The 20,234-nt window shown below is 43.7% G+C and overlaps 1 long non-coding RNA gene across 33 annotated transcripts in view; it reads right to left on the minus strand.

The window, feature by feature from the left end:
- Window positions 1–20,234, minus strand: part of LOC307187927 — a 3,519,425-nt gene that overhangs the window by 555,169 nt on the left and 2,944,022 nt on the right. The window contains exon 9 of one of the 33 annotated variants that reach the window (XR_013828731.1): window positions 11,348–11,413. The exons of the other annotated variants lie outside the window; for them this stretch is intronic. This is a non-coding gene — a long non-coding RNA (uncharacterized lncRNA). Of the gene's footprint in view, window positions 1–11,347; window positions 11,414–20,234 lie in introns of those variants that run through there. 33 annotated transcript variants of the gene reach the window in all.

Genomic DNA, 20,234 nt, shown 5'->3' on the forward strand with positions numbered 1-20,234 from the left:
GCCATGGAGAACTGGGAGCCTTGTTATGCTGATGGGCGGGATGTAAATTGCCAACAGACACTCCGGAGAAGTGTATGGTGTTTCCTGAAACATCTAAAAAACAAAGCAACAGAGCCTAGGGCACTTCCACTTATGTTCCTATAGCTTAGGGAAATTAAAATCAAAAAGACACAGCCACCCCAAAGTTTGGGACGCCTCTGTTTACAAGAACCTCGTTTACAGTACAAGTTCAACATCGCAGATAGTGAAAAATGGATAAAGAAGTTGTGGTATTTACTTACAAAGCAATATCACTCAGCAATGAAATCTGTATCATCAGGCCCTTAGCATCACAATGAGTGGATTCAGGTATGATGATTCTAACTGAAATAAGTCACACAGAAAAAGAAACATCATAAGATATCAGTAATACACGGAATGTAAACTTGGCTACACAGGAACTGAATTACAGAACAGAACAGGGTCTCAAATTTAGAAAACCAACTTATGCTTGCTTAAGGGTAAAGGTGAGTTGGGGTGCTGCATAAAACCACAGATTGAAATGAGCACAGATAAAGTTCCTTAAGTCAAATATGGAATAGACAAGAGCTACTCCTTGCTCAACGAAATGGACACAACACCGCATATTAAACGCCTAAGAATGTACCTGACTAGTAAGTATCTTAAAACCTATGGATTGCTATGTCTCCGAAAGAGAATCAAGCATGTGTACAGGGGCATAAACGCAGCAGTGATAGGATTGTAGAGGTTCGGTGAGCAAATGAAGACCCTTTGAAGTCATATTGCATGGTACCCATTACACGGGTCTTAACTCTCCAGGTTTAAGGTATTCTTCCTTCAGCTAAAACATGCATGTGGAACCCAAGAATGATCAACCATGTGAACGGGAGACGTGTTCAAATATGTCTCAGTTTTCCTCCCCTGGTACTCGGGTGCAACATTCCAGACGCTTTACTAACACTCTCCCCACTTGGAGAGTCAGCGCCTTTAACCTCCTGTTTGGCCCAGTTTGCAATTTCTGCGGAAGATGAACAGGAATAGCGAGAACCAATGAGAGGCTAGCTGGAGGTGTCTGGACGGGCAAATTTAACTCTCATTTCCCACCAGGAAGAGGAAATAACCAAAGGCTCAGCGTGCCGTGCCGGAACCAGATTAGGGCCTGAAGCCATCCTGCGGTGTTGCGGCCAGGTCACAAGAAAGCGAGTTGAAGAAAGGAGCTCAGGGGCACTGTAATTCACAAACCTGCAGAGTTATAAATGACAGCTATCGTCCAAAAATAGACTGAAGTAAGGCTGCCAAGAGGACTTGAAAGCGGGGCAGAATTGCGGGAATCCGATTTCAGGAGGTAGACTGGAATTGCATTGAAAGCATAGGAAAAGAGGCAGAACGTCCACAATGATGCACTTGGCCATAAAGGGCGTATGCGTTTTTTCCTGAATATATTCAGGAAAAAACGCATACGCCCTTTTTGGCCAACCAAGCAAGCTTGCAAAGGAAATCTGCACTACAATGAAGTCTCAATTCCCCCTGGTTAAAAGGGCCATCTGAAAAAAGTGTAAAATCCAGAAAGGCAGGACAGGCCATGGAGAACTGGGAGCCTTGCTATGCTGATGGGCGGGATGTAAATTGCCAACAACCACTCGGGAGAAGTGTATGGTGTTTCCTGAAACATCTAAAAAACAAAGCAACAGAGCCTAGGGCACTTCCACTTATGGTCCTATAGCTTAGGGAAATTAAAATCAAAAAGACACAGCCACCCCAAAGTTTGGAATGGCTCTGTTTACAAGAACCTTGTTTACAGTACAAGTTCAACATCGCAGAAAGTGAAAAATGGATAAAGAAGTTGTGGTATTCACTTACAAAGCAATATCACTCAGCAATGAAATCTATGTCATCAGGCCCGTAGCAGCACAATGAGTGGATTCAGGTATGATGATTCTAACTGAAATAAGTCACACAGAAAAAGAAACATCATAAGATATCAGTAATACACGGAATGTAAACTTGGCTACACAGGAACTGAATTACAGAACAGAACAGGGTCTCAAATTTAGAAAACCAACTTATGCTTGCTTAAGGGTAAAGGTGAGTTGGGGTGCTTCATAAAACCAGAGATTGAAATAGGCACAGATAAAGTTCCTTAAGCCAAATATGGAATAGACAAGAGCTACTCCTTGCTCAACGAAATGGACTCAACACCGCATATTAAACGCCTAAGAATGTACCTGACTTGTAAGTATCTTAAAACCTATGGATTGCTATGTCTCCGAAAGAGAATCAAGCATGTGTACAGGGGCATAAACGCAGCAGTGATAGGATTGGAGAGGTTCGGTGAGCAAATGAAGACCCTTTGAATTCATATTGCATGGTACCCATTCCACGGGTTTCAACTACCCAGGTTTAAGGTATTCTTCCTTCAGCTAAAACATGCATGTGGAACCTAGAGTATGATCAACCATGTGAACGGGAGACGTGTTCAAATATCTCTCAGTTTTCCTCCCCTGGTACTCGGGTACAACATTCCAGACGCTTTACTAACACTCTCCCCACTTGGAGAGTCAGTCCCTTTAAACTCCTGTTTGGCCCAGTTTGCAATTTCTGCGGAAGATGAACAGGAATAGCGAGAACCAATGAGAGGCTAGCTGGAGGTGTCTGGACGGGCAAATTTAACTCTCATTTCCCACCAGGAAGAGGAATTAACCAAAGGCTCAGCATGCCGGGCCGGAACCAGATTGGGCCTGAAGCCATCCTGCGGTGTTGCGGCCAGGTCACAAGAAAGCGAGTTGAAGAAAGGAGCTCAGGGGCACTGTAATTCACAAACCTGCAGAGTTATAAATGACAGCTATCGTCCAAAAATAGACTGAAGTAAGGCTGCCAAGAGGACTTGAAAGCGGGGCAGAATTGCGGGAATCCGATTTCAGGAGGTAGACTGGAATTGCATTGAAAGCATAGGAAAAGAGGCAGAACGTCCACAATGATGCACTTGGCAAAAAAGGGCGTATGCGTTTTTTCCTGAATATATTCAGGAAAAAACGCATACGCCCTTTTTGGCCAACCAAGCAAGCTTGCAAAGGAAATCTGCACTACAATGAAGTCTCACTTCCCCCCGGTCAAAAGGGCCATCTGAAAAAAGTGTAAAATCCAGAAAGGCAGGACAGGCCATGGAGAACTGGGAGCCTTGTTATGCTGATGGGCGGGATGTAAATTGCCAACAGACACTCGGGAGAAGTGTATGGTGTTTCCTGAAACATCTAAAAAACAAAGCAACAGAGCCTAGGGCACTGCCACTTATGGTCCTATAGCTTAGGGAAATTAAAATCAAAAAGACACAGCCACCCCAAAGTTTGGGACGCCTCTGTTTACAAGAACCTCGTTTACAGTACAAGTTCAACATCGCAGAAAGTGAAAAATGGATAAAGAAGTTGTGGTATTTACTTACAAAGCAATATACCTCAGCAATGAAATCTATGTCATCAGGCCCTTAGCATCACAATGAGTGGATTCAGGTATGATGATTCTAACTGAAATAAGTCACACAGACAAAGAAACATCATAAGATATCAGTAATACACGGAATGTAAACTTGGCTACACAGGAACTGAATTACAGAACAGAACAGGGTCTCAAATTTAGAAAACCAACTTATGCTTGCTTAAGGGGAAAGGTGAGTTGGGGTGCTGCATAAAACCAGAGATTGAAATGAGCACAGATAAAGTTCCTTAAGTCAAATATGGAATAGACAAGAGCTACTCCTTGCTCAATGAAATGGACTCAACACCGCATATTAAACGCCTAAGAATGTACCTGACTAGTAAGTATCGTAAAACCTATGGATTGCTATGTCTCCAAAAGAGAATCAAGCATGTGTACAGGGGCATAAACGCAGCAGCGATAGGATTGGAGAGGTTCGGTGAGCAAATGAAGACCCTTTGAAGTCATATTGCATGGTACCCATTACACGGGTCTCAACTCTCCAGGTTTAAGGTATTCTTCCTTCAGCTAAAACATGCATGTGGAACCCAAGTATGATCAACCATGTGAATGGGAGACGTGTTCAAATATGTCTCAGTTTTCCTCCCCTGGTACTCGGGTGCAACATTCCAGACGCTTTACTAACACTCTCCCCACTTGGAGAGTCAGTGCTTTAACCTCCTGTTTGGCCCAGTTTGCAATTTCTGCGGAAGATGAACAGGAATAGCGAGAACCAATGAGAGGCTAGCTGGAGGTGTCTGGACGGGCAAATTTAACTCTCATTTCCCACCAGGAAGAGGAAATAACCAAAGGCTCAGCATGCCGTACCGGAACCAGATTAGGCCTGAAGCCATCCTGCGGTGTTGCGGCCAGCTCAAAAGAAAGCGAGTTGAAGAAAGGAGCTCAGGGGCACTGTAATTCACAAACCTGCAGAGTTATAAATGACAGCTATCGTCCAAAAATATACTGAAGTAAGGCTGCCAAGAGGACTTGAAAGCGGGGAAGAATTGCAGGAAACCGATTTCAGGAGGTAGACTGGAATTGCATTGAAAGCATAGGAAAAGAGGCAGAACGTCCACAATGATGCACTTGGCCAAAAAGGGCGTATGCGTTTTTTCCTGAATATATTCAGGAAAAAACGCATACGCCCTTTTTGGCCAACCAAGCAAGCTTGCAAAGGAAATCTGCACTACAATGAAGTCTCACTTCCCCCCGGTCAAAAGGGCCATCTGAAAAAAATGTAAAATCCAGAAAGGCAAGACAGGCCATGGAGAACTGGGAGCCTTGTTATGCTGATGGGCGGGATGTAAATTGCCAACAACCACTCGGGAGAAGTGTATGGTGTTTCCTGAAACATCTAAAAAACAAAGCAACAGAGCCTAGGGCACTTCCACTTATGGTCCTATAGCTTAGGGAAATTAAAATCAAAAAGACACAGCCACCCCAAAGTTTGGAATGGCTCTGTTTACAAGAACCTCGTTTACAGTACAAGTTCAACATCGCAGAAAGTGAAAAATGGATAAAGAAGTTGTGGTATTCACTTACAAAGCAATATCACTCAGCAATGAAATCTATGTCATCAGGCCCTTAGCAGCACAATGAGTGGATTTAGGTATGATGATTCTAACTGAAGTAAGTCACACAGAAAAAGAAACATCATAAGATATCAGTAATACACGGAATGGAAACTTGGCTACACAGGAACTGAATTACAGAACAGAACAGGGTCTCAAATTTAGAAAACCAACTTATGCTTGCTTAAGGGTAAAGGTGAGTTGGGGTGCTGCATAAAACCAGAGATTGAAATGAGCACAGATAAAGTTCCTTAAGCCAAATATGGAATAGACAAGAGCTACTCCTTGCTCAACGAAATGGACTCAACACCGCATATTGAACGCCTAAGAATGTACCTGACTTGTAAGTATCTTAAAACCTATGGATTGCTATGTCTCCAAAAGAGAATCAAGCATGTGTACAGGGGCATAAACACAGCAGTGATAGGATTGGAGAGGTTCGGTGAGCAAATGAAGACCCTTTGAAGTCATATTGCATGGTACCCATTCCACGGGTTTCAACTACCCAGGTTTAAGGTATTCTTCCTTCAGCTAAAACATGCATGTGGAACCTAGAGTATGATCAACCATGTGATCGGGAGACGTGTTCAAATATGTCTCAGTTTTCCTCCCCTGGTACTCGGGTACAACATTCCAGACGCTTTACTAACACTCTCCCCACTTGGAGAGTCAGTCCCTTTAACCTCCTGTTTGGCCCAGTTTGCAATTTCTGCGGAAGATGAACAGGAATAGCGAGAACCAATGAGAGGCTAGCTGGAGGTGTCTGGACGGGCAAATTTAACTCTCATTTCCCACCAGGAAGAGGAATTAACCAAAGGCTCAGCATGCCGGGCCGGAACCAGATTAGGGCCTGAAGCCATCCTGCGGTGTTGCGGCCAGGTCACAAGAAAGCGAGTTGAAGAAAGGAGCTCAGGGGCACTGTAATTCACAAACCTGCAGAGTTATAAATGACAGCTATCGTCCAAAAATAGACTGAAGTAAGGCTGCCAAGAGGACTTGAAAGCGGGGAAGAATTGCAGGAAACCGATTTCAGGAGGTAGACTGGAATTGCATTGAAAGCATAGGAAAAGAGGCAGAACGTCCACAATGATGCACTTGGCCAAAAAGGGCGTATGCGTTTTTTCCTGAATATATTCAGGAAAAAACGCATACGCCCTTTTTGGCCAACCAAGCAAGCTTGCAAAGGAAATCTGCACTACAATGAAGTCTCACTTCCCCCCGGTCAAAAGGGCCATCTGAAAAAAATGTAAAATCCAGAAAGGCAGGACAGGCCATGGAGAACTGGGAGCCTTGTTATGCTGATGGACGGGATGTAAATTGCCAACAACCACTGGGGAGAAGTGTATGGTGTTTCCTAAAACATCTAAAAAACAAAGCAACAGAACCTAGGGCACTTCCACTTATGGTCCTATAGCTTAGGGAAATTAAAATCAAAAAGACACAGCCACCCCAAAGTTTGGAACGGCTCTGTTTACAAGAACCTCGTTTACAGTACAAGTTCAACATCGCAGAAAGTGAAAAATGGATAAAGAAGTTGTGGTATTTACTTACAAAGCAATATCACTCAGCAATGAAATCTGTGTCATCAGGCCCTTAGCAGCACAATGAGTGGATTCAGGTATGATGATTCTAACTGAAGTAAGTCACACAGAAAAAGAAACATCATAAGATATCAGTAATACACGGAATGTAAACTTGGCTACACAGGAACTGAATTACAGAACAGAACAGGGTCTCAAATTTAGAAAACCAACTTATGCTTGCTTAAGGGTAAAGGTGAGTTGGGGTGCTGCATAAAACCAGAGATTGAAATGAGCACAGATAAAGTTCCTTAAGTCAAATATGGAATAGACAAGAGCTACTCCTTGCTCAACGAAATGGACTCAACACCGCATATTAAACGCCTAAGAATGTACCTGACTAGTAAGTATCTTAAAACCTATGGATTGCTATGTCTCCGAAAGAGAATCAAGCATGTGTACAGGGGCATAAACGCAGCAGTGATAGGATTGGAGAGGTTCGGTGAGCAAATGAAGACCCTTTGAAGTCATATTGCATGGTACCCATTACACGGGTCTTAACTCTCCAGGTTTAAGGTATTCTTCCTTCAGCTAAAACATGCATGTGGAACCCAAGAATGATCAACCATGTGAACGGGAGACGTGTTCAAATATGTCTCAGTTTTCCTCCCCTGGTACTCGGGTGCAACATTCCAGACGCTTTACTAACACTCTCCCCACTTGGAGAGTCAGCGCCTTTAACCTCCTGTTTGGCCCAGTTTGCAATTTCTGCGGAAGATGAACAGGAATAGCGAGAACCAATGAGAGACTAGCTGGATGTGTCTGGACGGGCAAATTTAACTCTCATTTCCCACCAGGAAGAGGAAATAACCAAAGGCTCAGCGTGCCGTGCCGGAACCAGATTAGGGCCTGAAGCCATCCTGCGGTGATGCGGCCAGGTCACAAGAAAGCAAGTTGAAGAAAGGAGCTCAGGGGCACTGTAATTCACAAACCTGCAGAGTTATAAATGACAGCTATCGTCCAAAAATAGACTGAAGTAAGGCTGCCAAGAGGACTTGAAAGCGGGGCAGAATTGCAGGAAACCGATTTCAGGAGGTAGACTGGAATTGCATTGAAAGCATAGGAAAAGAGGCAGAACGTCCACAATGATGCACTTGGCCAAAAAGGGCGTATGCGTTTTTTCCTGAATATATTCAGGAAAAAACGCATACGCCCTTTTTGGCCAACCAAGCAAGCTTGCAAAGGAAATCTGCACTACAATGAAGTCTCACTTCCCCCTGTTTAAAAGGGCCATCTGAAAAAAGTGTAAAATCCAGAAAGGCAGGACAGGCCATGGAGAACTGGGAGCCTTGTTATGCTGATGGGCGGGATGTAAATTGCCAACAACCACTCGGGAGAAGTGTATGGTGTTTCCTGAAACATCTAAAAAACAAAGCAACAGAGCCTAGGGCACTTCCACTTATGGTCCTATAGCTTAGGGAAATTAAAATCAAAAAGACACAGCCACCCCAAAGTTTGGAATGGCTCTGTTTACAAGAACCTTGTTTACAGTACAAGTTCAACATCGCAGAAAGTGAAAAATGGATAAAGAAGTTGTGGTATTCACTTACAAAGCAATATCACTCAGCAATGAAATCTATGTCATCAGGCCCGTAGCAGCACAATGAGTGGATTCAGGTATGATGATTCTAACTGAAATAAGTCACACAGAAAAAGAAACATCATAAGATATCAGTAATACACGGAATGTAAACTTGGCTACACAGGAACTGAATTACAGAACAGAACAGGGTCTCAAATTTAGAAAACCAACTTATGCTTGCTTAAGGGTAAAGGTGAGTTGGGGTGCTTCATAAAACCAGAGATTGAAATAGGCACAGATAAAGTTCCTTAAGCCAAATATGGAATAGACAAGAGCTACTCCTTGCTCAACGAAATGGACTCAACACCGCATATTAAACGCCTAAGAATGTACCTGACTTGTAAGTATCTTAAAACCTATGGATTGCTATGTCTCCGAAAGAGAATCAAGCATGTGTACAGGGGCATAAACGCAGCAGTGATAGGATTGGAGAGGTTCGGTGAGCAAATGAAGACCCTTTGAATTCATATTGCATGGTACCCATTCCACGGGTTTCAACTACCCAGGTTTAAGGTATTCTTCCTTCAGCTAAAACATGCATGTGGAACCTAGAGTATGATCAACCATGTGAACGGGAGACGTGTTCAAATATCTCTCAGTTTTCCTCCCCTGGTACTCGGGTACAACATTCCAGACGCTTTACTAACACTCTCCCCACTTGGAGAGTCAGTCCCTTTAAACTCCTGTTTGGCCCAGTTTGCAATTTCTGCGGAAGATGAACAGGAATAGCGAGAACCAATGAGAGGCTAGCTGGAGGTGTCTGGACGGGCAAATTTAACTCTCATTTCCCACCAGGAAGAGGAATTAACCAAAGGCTCAGCATGCCGGGCCGGAACCAGATTGGGCCTGAAGCCATCCTGCGGTGTTGCGGCCAGGTCACAAGAAAGCGAGTTGAAGAAAGGAGCTCAGGGGCACTGTAATTCACAAACCTGCAGAGTTATAAATGACAGCTATCGTCCAAAAATAGACTGAAGTAAGGCTGCCAAGAGGACTTGAAAGCGGGGCAGAATTGCGGGAATCCGATTTCAGGAGGTAGACTGGAATTGCATTGAAAGCATAGGAAAAGAGGCAGAACGTCCACAATGATGCACTTGGCAAAAAAGGGCGTATGCGTTTTTTCCTGAATATATTCAGGAAAAAACGCATACGCCCTTTTTGGCCAACCAAGCAAGCTTGCAAAGGAAATCTGCACTACAATGAAGTCTCACTTCCCCCCGGTCAAAAGGGCCATCTGAAAAAAGTGTAAAATCCAGAAAGGCAGGACAGGCCATGGAGAACTGGGAGCCTTGTTATGCTGATGGGCGGGATGTAAATTGCCAACAGACACTCGGGAGAAGTGTATGGTGTTTCCTGAAACATCTAAAAAACAAAGCAACAGAGCCTAGGGCACTGCCACTTATGGTCCTATAGCTTAGGGAAATTAAAATCAAAAAGACACAGCCACCCCAAAGTTTGGGACGCCTCTGTTTACAAGAACCTCGTTTACAGTACAAGTTCAACATCGCAGAAAGTGAAAAATGGATAAAGAAGTTGTGGTATTTACTTACAAAGCAATATACCTCAGCAATGAAATCTATGTCATCAGGCCCTTAGCATCACAATGAGTGGATTCAGGTATGATGATTCTAACTGAAATAAGTCACACAGACAAAGAAACATCATAAGATATCAGTAATACACGGAATGTAAACTTGGCTACACAGGAACTGAATTACAGAACAGAACAGGGTCTCAAATTTAGAAAACCAACTTATGCTTGCTTAAGGGGAAAGGTGAGTTGGGGTGCTGCATAAAACCAGAGATTGAAATGAGCACAGATAAAGTTCCTTAAGTCAAATATGGAATAGACAAGAGCTACTCCTTGCTCAATGAAATGGACTCAACACCGCATATTAAACGCCTAAGAATGTACCTGACTAGTAAGTATCGTAAAACCTATGGATTGCTATGTCTCCAAAAGAGAATCAAGCATGTGTACAGGGGCATAAACGCAGCAGCGATAGGATTGGAGAGGTTCGGTGAGCAAATGAAGACCCTTTGAAGTCATATTGCATGGTACCCATTACACGGGTCTCAACTCTCCAGGTTTAAGGTATTCTTCCTTCAGCTAAAACATGCATGTGGAACCCAAGTATGATCAACCATGTGAATGGGAGACGTGTTCAAATATGTCTCAGTTTTCCTCCCCTGGTACTCGGGTGCAACATTCCAGACGCTTTACTAACACTCTCCCCACTTGGAGAGTCAGTGCTTTAACCTCCTGTTTGGCCCAGTTTGCAATTTCTGCGGAAGATGAACAGGAATAGCGAGAACCAATGAGAGGCTAGCTGGAGGTGTCTGGACGGGCAAATTTAACTCTCATTTCCCACCAGGAAGAGGAAATAACCAAAGGCTCAGCATGCCGTACCGGAACCAGATTAGGCCTGAAGCCATCCTGCGGTGTTGCGGCCAGCTCAAAAGAAAGCGAGTTGAAGAAAGGAGCTCAGGGGCACTGTAATTCACAAACCTGCAGAGTTATAAATGACAGCTATCGTCCAAAAATATACTGAAGTAAGGCTGCCAAGAGGACTTGAAAGCGGGGAAGAATTGCAGGAAACCGATTTCAGGAGGTAGACTGGAATTGCATTGAAAGCATAGGAAAAGAGGCAGAACGTCCACAATGATGCACTTGGCCAAAAAGGGCGTATGCGTTTTTTCCTGAATATATTCAGGAAAAAACGCATACGCCCTTTTTGGCCAACCAAGCAAGCTTGCAAAGGAAATCTGCACTACAATGAAGTCTCACTTCCCCCCGGTCAAAAGGGCCATCTGAAAAAAATGTAAAATCCAGAAAGGCAAGACAGGCCATGGAGAACTGGGAGCCTTGTTATGCTGATGGGCGGGATGTAAATTGCCAACAACCACTCGGGAGAAGTGTATGGTGTTTCCTGAAACATCTAAAAAACAAAGCAACAGAGCCTAGGGCACTTCCACTTATGGTCCTATAGCTTAGGGAAATTAAAATCAAAAAGACACAGCCACCCCAAAGTTTGGAATGGCTCTGTTTACAAGAACCTCGTTTACAGTACAAGTTCAACATCGCAGAAAGTGAAAAATGGATAAAGAAGTTGTGGTATTCACTTACAAAGCAATATCACTCAGCAATGAAATCTATGTCATCAGGCCCTTAGCAGCACAATGAGTGGATTTAGGTATGATGATTCTAACTGAAATAAGTCACACAGAAAAAGAAACATCATAAGATATCAGTAATACACGGAATGGAAACTTGGCTACACAGGAACTGAATTACAGAACAGAACAGGGTCTCAAATTTAGAAAACCAACTTATGCTTGCTTAAGGGTAAAGGTGAGTTGGGGTGCTGCATAAAACCAGAGATTGAAATGAGCACAGATAAAGTTCCTTAAGCCAAATATGGAATAGACAAGAGCTACTCCTTGCTCAACGAAATGGACTCAACACCGCATATTGAACGCCTAAGAATGTACCTGACTTGTAAGTATCTTAAAACCTATGGATTGCTATGTCTCCAAAAGAGAATCAAGCATGTGTACAGGGGCATAAACACAGCAGTGATAGGATTGGAGAGGTTCGGTGAGCAAATGAAGACCCTTTGAAGTCATATTGCATGGTACCCATTCCACGGGTTTCAACTACCCAGGTTTAAGGTATTCTTCCTTCAGCTAAAACATGCATGTGGAACCTAGAGTATGATCAACCATGTGATCGGGAGACGTGTTCAAATATGTCTCAGTTTTCCTCCCCTGGTACTCGGGTACAACATTCCAGACGCTTTACTAACACTCTCCCCACTTGGAGAGTCAGTCCCTTTAACCTCCTGTTTGGCCCAGTTTGCAATTTCTGCGGAAGATGAACAGGAATAGCGAGAACCAATGAGAGGCTAGCTGGAGGTGTCTGGACGGGCAAATTTAACTCTCATTTCCCACCAGGAAGAGGAATTAACCAAAGGCTCAGCATGCCGGGCCGGAACCAGATTAGGGCCTGAAGCCATCCTGCGGTGTTGCGGCCAGGTCACAAGAAAGCGAGTTGAAGAAAGGAGCTCAGGGGCACTGTAATTCACAAACCTGCAGAGTTATAAATGACAGCTATCGTCCAAAAATAGACTGAAGTAAGGCTGCCAAGAGGACTTGAAAGCGGGGCAGAATTGCAGGAAACCGATTTCAGGAGGTAGACTGGAATTGCATTGAAAGCATAGGAAAAGAGGCAGAACGTCCACAATGATGCACTTGGCCAAAAAGGGCGTATGCGTTTTTTCCTGAATATATTCAGGAAAAAACGCATACGCCCTTTTTGGCCAACCAAGCAAGCTTGCAAAGGAAATCTGCACTACAATGAAGTCTCACTTCCCCCCGGTCAAAAGGGCCATCTGAAAAAAATGTAAAATCCAGAAAGGCAGGACAGGCCATGGAGAACTGGGAGCCTTGTTATGCTGATGGACGGGATGTAAATTGCCAACAACCACTGGGGAGAAGTGTATGGTGTTTCCTAAAACATCTAAAAAACAAAGCAACAGAACCTAGGGCACTTCCACTTATGGTCCTATAGCTTAGGGAAATTAAAATCAAAAAGACACAGCCACCCCAAAGTTTGGAACGGCTCTGTTTACAAGAACCTCGTTTACAGTACAAGTTCAACATCGCAGAAAGTGAAAAATGGATAAAGAAGTTGTGGTATTTACTTACAAAGCAATATCACTCAGCAATGAAATCTGTGTCATCAGGCCCTTAGCAGCACAATGAGTGGATTCAGGTATGATGATTCTAACTGAAGTAAGTCACACAGAAAAAGAAACATCATAAGATATCAGTAATACACGGAATGTAAACTTGGCTACACAGGAACTGAATTACAGAACAGAACAGGGTCTCAAATTTAGAAAACCAACTTATGCTTGCTTAAGGGTAAAGGTGAGTTGGGGTGCTGCATAAAACCAGAGATTGAAATGAGCACAGATAAAGTTCCTTAAGTCAAATATGGAATAGACAAGAGCTACTCCTTGCTCAACGAAATGGACTCAACACCGCATATTAAACGCCTAAGAATGTACCTGACTAGTAAGTATCTTAAAACCTATGGATTGCTATGTCTCCGAAAGAGAATCAAGCATGTGTACAGGGGCATAAACGCAGCAGTGATAGGATTGGAGAGGTTCGGTGAGCAAATGAAGACCCTTTGAAGTCATATTGCATGGTACCCATTACACGGGTCTTAACTCTCCAGGTTTAAGGTATTCTTCCTTCAGCTAAAACATGCATGTGGAACCCAAGAATGATCAACCATGTGAACGGGAGACGTGTTCAAATATGTCTCAGTTTTCCTCCCCTGGTACTCGGGTGCAACATTCCAGACGCTTTACTAACACTCTCCCCACTTGGAGAGTCAGCGCCTTTAACCTCCTGTTTGGCCCAGTTTGCAATTTCTGCGGAAGATGAACAGGAATAGCGAGAACCAATGAGAGACTAGCTGGATGTGTCTGGACGGGCAAATTTAACTCTCATTTCCCACCAGGAAGAGGAAATAACCAAAGGCTCAGCGTGCCGTGCCGGAACCAGATTAGGGCCTGAAGCCATCCTGCGGTGATGCGGCCAGGTCACAAGAAAGCAAGTTGAAGAAAGGAGCTCAGGGGCACTGTAATTCACAAACCTGCAGAGTTATAAATGACAGCTATCGTCCAAAAATAGACTGAAGTAAGGCTGCCAAGAGGACTTGAAAGCGGGGCAGAATTGCAGGAAACCGATTTCAGGAGGTAGACTGGAATTGCATTGAAAGCATAGGAAAAGAGGCAGAACGTCCACAATGATGCACTTGGCCAAAAAGGGCGTATGCGTTTTTTCCTGAATATATTCAGGAAAAAACGCATACGCCCTTTTTGGCCAACCAAGCAAGCTTGCAAAGGAAATCTGCACTACAATGAAGTCTCACTTCCCCCTGTTTAAAAGGGCCATCTGAAAAAAGTGTAAAATCCAGAAAGGCAGGACAGGCCATGGAGAACTGGGAGCCTTGTTATGCTGATGGGCGGGATGTAAATTGCCAACAACCACTCGGGAGAAGTGTATGGTGTTTCCTGAAACATCTAAAAAACAAAGCAACAGAGCCTAGGGCACTTCCACTTATGGTCCTATAGCTTAGGGAAATTAAAATCAAAAAGACACAGCCACCCCAAAGTTTGGAATGGCTCTGTTTACAAGAACCTCGTTTACAGTACAAGTTCAACATCACAGAAAGTGAAAAATGGATAAAGAAGTTGTGGTATTTACTTATAAAGCAATATCACTCAGCAATGAAATCTATGTCATCAGGCCCTTAGCAGCACAATGAGTGGATTCAGGTATGATGATTCTAACTGAAATAAGTCACACAGAAAAAGAAACATCATAAGATATCTGTAATACACGGAATGGAAACTTGGCTACACAGGAACTGAATTACAGAACAGAACAGCGTCTCAAATTTAGAAAACCAACTTATGCTTGCTTAAGGGTAAAGGTGAGTTGGGGTGCTGCATAAAACCAGAGATTGAAATGAGCACAGATAAAGTTCCTTAAGCCAAATATGGAATAGACAAGAGCTACTCCTTGCTCAACGAAATGGACTCAACACCGCATATTAAACGCCTAAGAATGTACCTGACTTGTAAGTATCTTAAAACCTATGGATTGCTATGTCTCCGAAAGAGAATCAAGCATGTGTACAGGGGCATAAACGCAGCAGTGATAGGATTGGAGAGGTTCGGTGAGCAAATGAAGACCCTTTGAAGTCATATTGCATGGTACCCATTCCACGGGTTTCAACTACCCAGGTTTAAGGTATTCTTCCTTCAGCTAAAACATGCATGTGGAACCTAGAGTATGATCAACCATGTGATCGGGAGACGTGTTCAAATATGTCTCAGTTTTCCTCCCCTGGTACTCGGGTACAACATTCCAGACGCTTTACTAACACTCTCCCCACTTGGAGAGTCAGTCCCTTTAACCTCCTGTTTGGCCCAGTTTGCAATTTCTGCGGAAGATGAACAGGAATAGCGAGAACCAATGAGAGGCTAGCTGGAGGTGTCTGGACGGGCAAATTTAACTCTCATTTCCCACCAGGAAGAGGAATTAACCAAAGGCTCAGCATGCCGGGCCGGAACCAGATTAGGGCCTGAAGCCATCCTGCGGTGTTGCGGCCAGGTCACAAGAAAGCGAGTTGAAGAAAGGAGCTCAGGGGCACTGTAATTCACAAACCTGCAGAGTTATAAATGACAGCTATCGTCCAAAAATAGACTGAAGTAAGGCTGCCAAGAGGACTTGAGAGTGGGGCAGAATTGCGGGAAAACGATTTCAGGAGGTAGACTGGAATTGCATTGAAAGCATAGGAAAAGAGGCAGAACGTCCACAATGATGCACTTGGCCAAAAAGGGCATATGCGTTTTTTCCTGAATATATTCAGGAAAAAACGCATACGCCCTTTTTGGCCAACCAAGCAAGCTTGCAAAGGAAATCTGCACTACAATGAAGTCTCACTTCCCCCCGGTCAAAAGGGCCATCTGAAAAAAGTGTAAAATCCAGAAAGGCAGGACAGGCCATGAAGAACTGGGAGCCTTGTTATGCTGATGGGCGGGATGTAAATTGCCAACAACCACTCGGGAGAAGTGTATGGTGTTTCCTGAAACATCTAAAAAACAAAGCAACAGAGCCTAGGGCACTTCCACTTATGGTCCTATAGCTTAGGGAAATTAAAATCAAAAAGACACAGCCACCCCAAAGTTTGGGACGCCTCTGTTTACAAGAAACTCGTTTACAGTACAAGTTCAACATCGCAGAAAGTGAAAAATGGATAAAGAAGTTGTGGTATTTACTTACAAAGCAATATCACTCAGCAATGAAATCTATGTCATCAGGCCCTTAGCAACACAATGAGTGGATTCAGGTATGATGATTCTAACTGAAATAAGTCACACAGAAAAAGAAACATCATAAGATATCAGTAATACACGGAATGTAAACTTGGCTACACAGGAACTGAATTACAGAACAGAACAGGGTCTCAAATTTAGAAAACCAACTTATGCTTGCTTAAGGGTAAAGGTGAGTTGGGGTGCTGCATAAAACCAGAGATTGAAATGAGCACAGATAAAGTTCCTTAAGTCAAATATGGAATAGACAAGAGCTACTCCTTGCTCAACGAAATGGACTCAACACCGCATATTAAACGCCTAAGAATGTACCTGACTAGTAAGTATCTTAAAACCTATGGATTGCTATGTCTCCGAAAGAGAATCAAGCATGTGTACAGGGGCATAAACGCAGCAGTGATAGGATTGGAGAGGTTCGGTGAGCAAATGAAGACCCTTTGAAGTCATATTGCATGGTACCCATTACACGGGTCTTAACTCTCCAGGTTTAAGGTATTCTTCCTTCAGCTAAAACATGCATGTGGAACCCAAGAATGATCAACCATGTGAACGGGAGACGTGTTCAAATATGTCTCAGTTTTCCTCCCCTGGTACTCGGGTGCAACATTCCAGACGCTTTACTAACACTCTCCCCACTTGGAGAGTCAGCGCCTTTAACCTCCTGTTTGGCCCAGTTTGCAATTTCTGCGGAAGATGAACAGGAATAGCGAGAACCAATGAGAGACTAGCTGGAGGTGTCTGGACGGGCAAATTTAACTCTCATTTCCCACCAGGAAGAGGAAATAACCAAAGGCTCAGCGTGCCGTACCGGAACCAGATTAGGGCTTGAAGCCATCCTGCGGTGTTGTGGCCAGGTCACAAGAAAGCAAGTTGAAGAAAGGAGCTCAGGGGCACTGTAATTCACAAACCTGCAGAGTTATAAATGACAGCTATCGTCCAAAAATAGACTGAAGTAAGGCTGCCAAGAGGACTTGAAAGCGGGGCAGAATTGCAGGAAACCAATTTCAGGAGGTAGACTGGAATTGCATTGAAAGCATAGGAAAAGAGGCAGAACGTCCACAATGATGCACTTGGCCAAAAAGGGCGTATGCATTTTTTCCTGAATATATTCAGGAAAAAACGCATACGCCCTTTTTGGCCAACCAAGCAAGCTTGCAAAGGAAATCTGCACTACAATGAAGTCTCACTTCCCCCCGGTCAAAAGGGCCATCTGAAAAAAATGTAAAATCCAGAAAGGCAGGACAGGCCATGGAGAACTGGGAGCCTTGTTATGCTGATGGGCGGGATGTAAATTGCCAACAACCACTCGGGAGAAGTGTATGGTGTTTCCTGAAACATCTAAAAAACAAAGCAACAGAGCCTAGGGCACTTCCACTTATGGTCCTATAGCTTAGGGAAATTAAAATCAAAAAGACACAGCCACCCCAAAGTTTGGAATGGCTCTGTTTACAAGAACCTCGTTTACAGTACAAGTTCAACATCGCAGAAAGTGAAAAATGGATAAAGAAGTTGTGGTATTCACTTACAAAGCAATATCACTCAGCAATGAAATCTATGTCATCAGGCCCTTAGCAGCACAATGAGTGGATTCAGGTATGATGATTCTAACTGAAATAAGTCACACAGAAAAAGAAACATCATAAGATATCAGTAATACACGGAATGGAAACTTGGCTACACAGGAACTGAATTACAGAACAGAACAGGGTCTCAAATTTAGAAAAACAACTTATGCTTGCTTAAGGGGAAAGGTGAGTTGGGGTGCTGCATAAAACCAGAGACTGAAATGAGCACAGATAAAGTTCCTTAAGCCAAATATGGAATAGACAAGAGCTACTCCTTGCTCAACGAAATGGACTCAACACCGCATATTAAAAGCCTAAGAATGTACCTGACTTGTAAGTATCTTAAAACCTATGGATTGCTATGTCTCTGAAAGAGAATCAAGCATGTGTACAGGGGCATAAACGCAGCAGTGATAGGATTGGAGAGGTACGGTGAGCAAATGAAGACCCTTTGAAGTCATATTGCATGGTACCCATTCCACGGGTTTCAACTACCCAGGTTTAAGGTATTCTTCCTTCAGCTAAAACATGCATGTGGAACCTAGAGTATGATCAACCATGTGATCGGGAGACGTGTTCAAATATGTCTCAGTTTTCCTCCCCTGGTACTCGGGTGCAACATTCCAGACGCTTTACTAACACTCTCCCCACTTGGAGAGTCAGTCCCTTTAACCTCCTGTTTGGCCCAGTTTGCAATTTCTGCGGAAGATGAACAGGAATAGCGAGAACCAATGAGAGGCTAGCTGGAGGTGTCTGGACGGGCAAATTTAACTCTCATTTCCCACCAGGAAGAGGAATTAACCAAAGGCTCAGCGTGCCGGGCCGGAAGCAGATTAGGGCCTGAAGCCATCCTGCGGTGTTGCGGCCAGGTCACAAGAAAGCGAGTTGAAGAAAGGAGCTCAGGGTCACTGTAATTCACAAACCTGCAGAGTTATAAATGACAGCTATCGTCCAAAAATAGACTGAAGTAAGGCTGCCAAGAGGACTTGAAAGCAGGGCAGAATTGCAGGAAACTGATTTCAGGAGGTAGACTGGAATTGCATTGAAAGCATAGGAAAAGAGGCAGAACGTCCACAATGATGCACTTGGCCAAAAAGGGCGTATGCGTTTTTTCCTGAATATATTCAGGAAAAAACGCATACGCCCTTTTTGGCCAACCAAGCAAGCTTGCAAAGGAAATCTGCACTACAATGAAGTCTCACTTCCCCCCGGTCAAAAGGGCCATCTGAAAAAAGTGTAAAGTCCAGAAAGGCAGGACAGGCCATGGAGAACTGGGAGCCTTGTTATGCTGATGGGCGGGATGTAAATTGCCAACAGACACTCGGGAGAAGTGTATGGTGTTTCCTGAAACATCTAAAAAACAAAGCAACAGAGCCTAGGGCACTTCCACTTATGGTCCTATAGCTTAGGGAAATTAAAATCAAAAAGACACAGCCACCCCAAAGTTTGGGACGCCTCTGTTTACAAGAAACTCGTTTGCAGTACAAGTTCAACATGGCAGAAAGTGAAAAATGGATAAAGAAGTTGTGGTATTTACTTACAAAGCAATATCACTCAGCAATGAAATCTATGTCATCAGGCCCTTAGCAACACAATGAGTGGATTCAGGTATGATGATTCTAACTGAAATAAGTCACACAGAAAAAGAAACATCATAAGATATCAGTAATACACGGAATGTAAACTTGGCTACACAGGAACTGAATTACAGAACAGAACAGGGTCTCAAATTTAGAAAACCAACTTATGCTTGCTTAAGGGTAAAGGTGAGTTGGGGTGCTGCATAAAACCAGAGATTGAAATGAGCACAGATAAAGTTCCTTAAGTCAAATATGGAATAGACAAGAGCTACTCCTTGCTCAACGAAATGGACTCAACACCGCATATTAAACGCCTAAGAATGTACCTGACTAGTAAGTATCTTAAAACCTATGGATTGCTATGTCTCCGAAAGAGAATCAAGCATGTGTACAGGGGCATAAACGCAGCAGTGATAGGATTGGAGAGGTTCGGTGAGCAAATGAAGACCCTTTGAAGTCATATTGCATGGTACCCATTACACGGGTCTTAACTCTCCAGGTTTAAGGTATTCTTCCTTCAGCTAAAACATGCATGTGGAACCCAAGAATGCTCAACCATGTGAACGGGAGACGTGTTCAAATATGTCTCAGTTTTCCTCCCCTGGTACTCGGGTGCAACATTCCAGACGCTTTACTAACACTCTCCCCACTTGGAGAGTCAGCGCCTTTAACATCCTGTTTGGCCCAGTTTGCAATTTCTGCGGAAGATGAACAGGAATAGGGAGAACCAATGAGAGACTAGCTGGAGGTGTCTGGACGGGCAAATTTAACTCTCATTTCCCACCAGGAAGAGGAAATAACCAAAGGCTCAGCGTGCCGTACCAGAACCAGATTAGGGCCTGAAGCCATCCTGCGGTGTTGCGGCCAGGTCACAAGAAAGCAAGTTGAAGAAAGGAGCTCAGGGGCACTGTAATTCACAAACCTGCAGAGTTATAAATGACAGCTATCGTCCAAAAATAGACTGAA

Source organism: Stenella coeruleoalba (genome assembly GCF_951394435.1).
Source record: "Stenella coeruleoalba genome assembly, chromosome: 6".
Taxonomy (NCBI): Eukaryota; Metazoa; Chordata; class Mammalia; order Artiodactyla; family Delphinidae; genus Stenella; species Stenella coeruleoalba.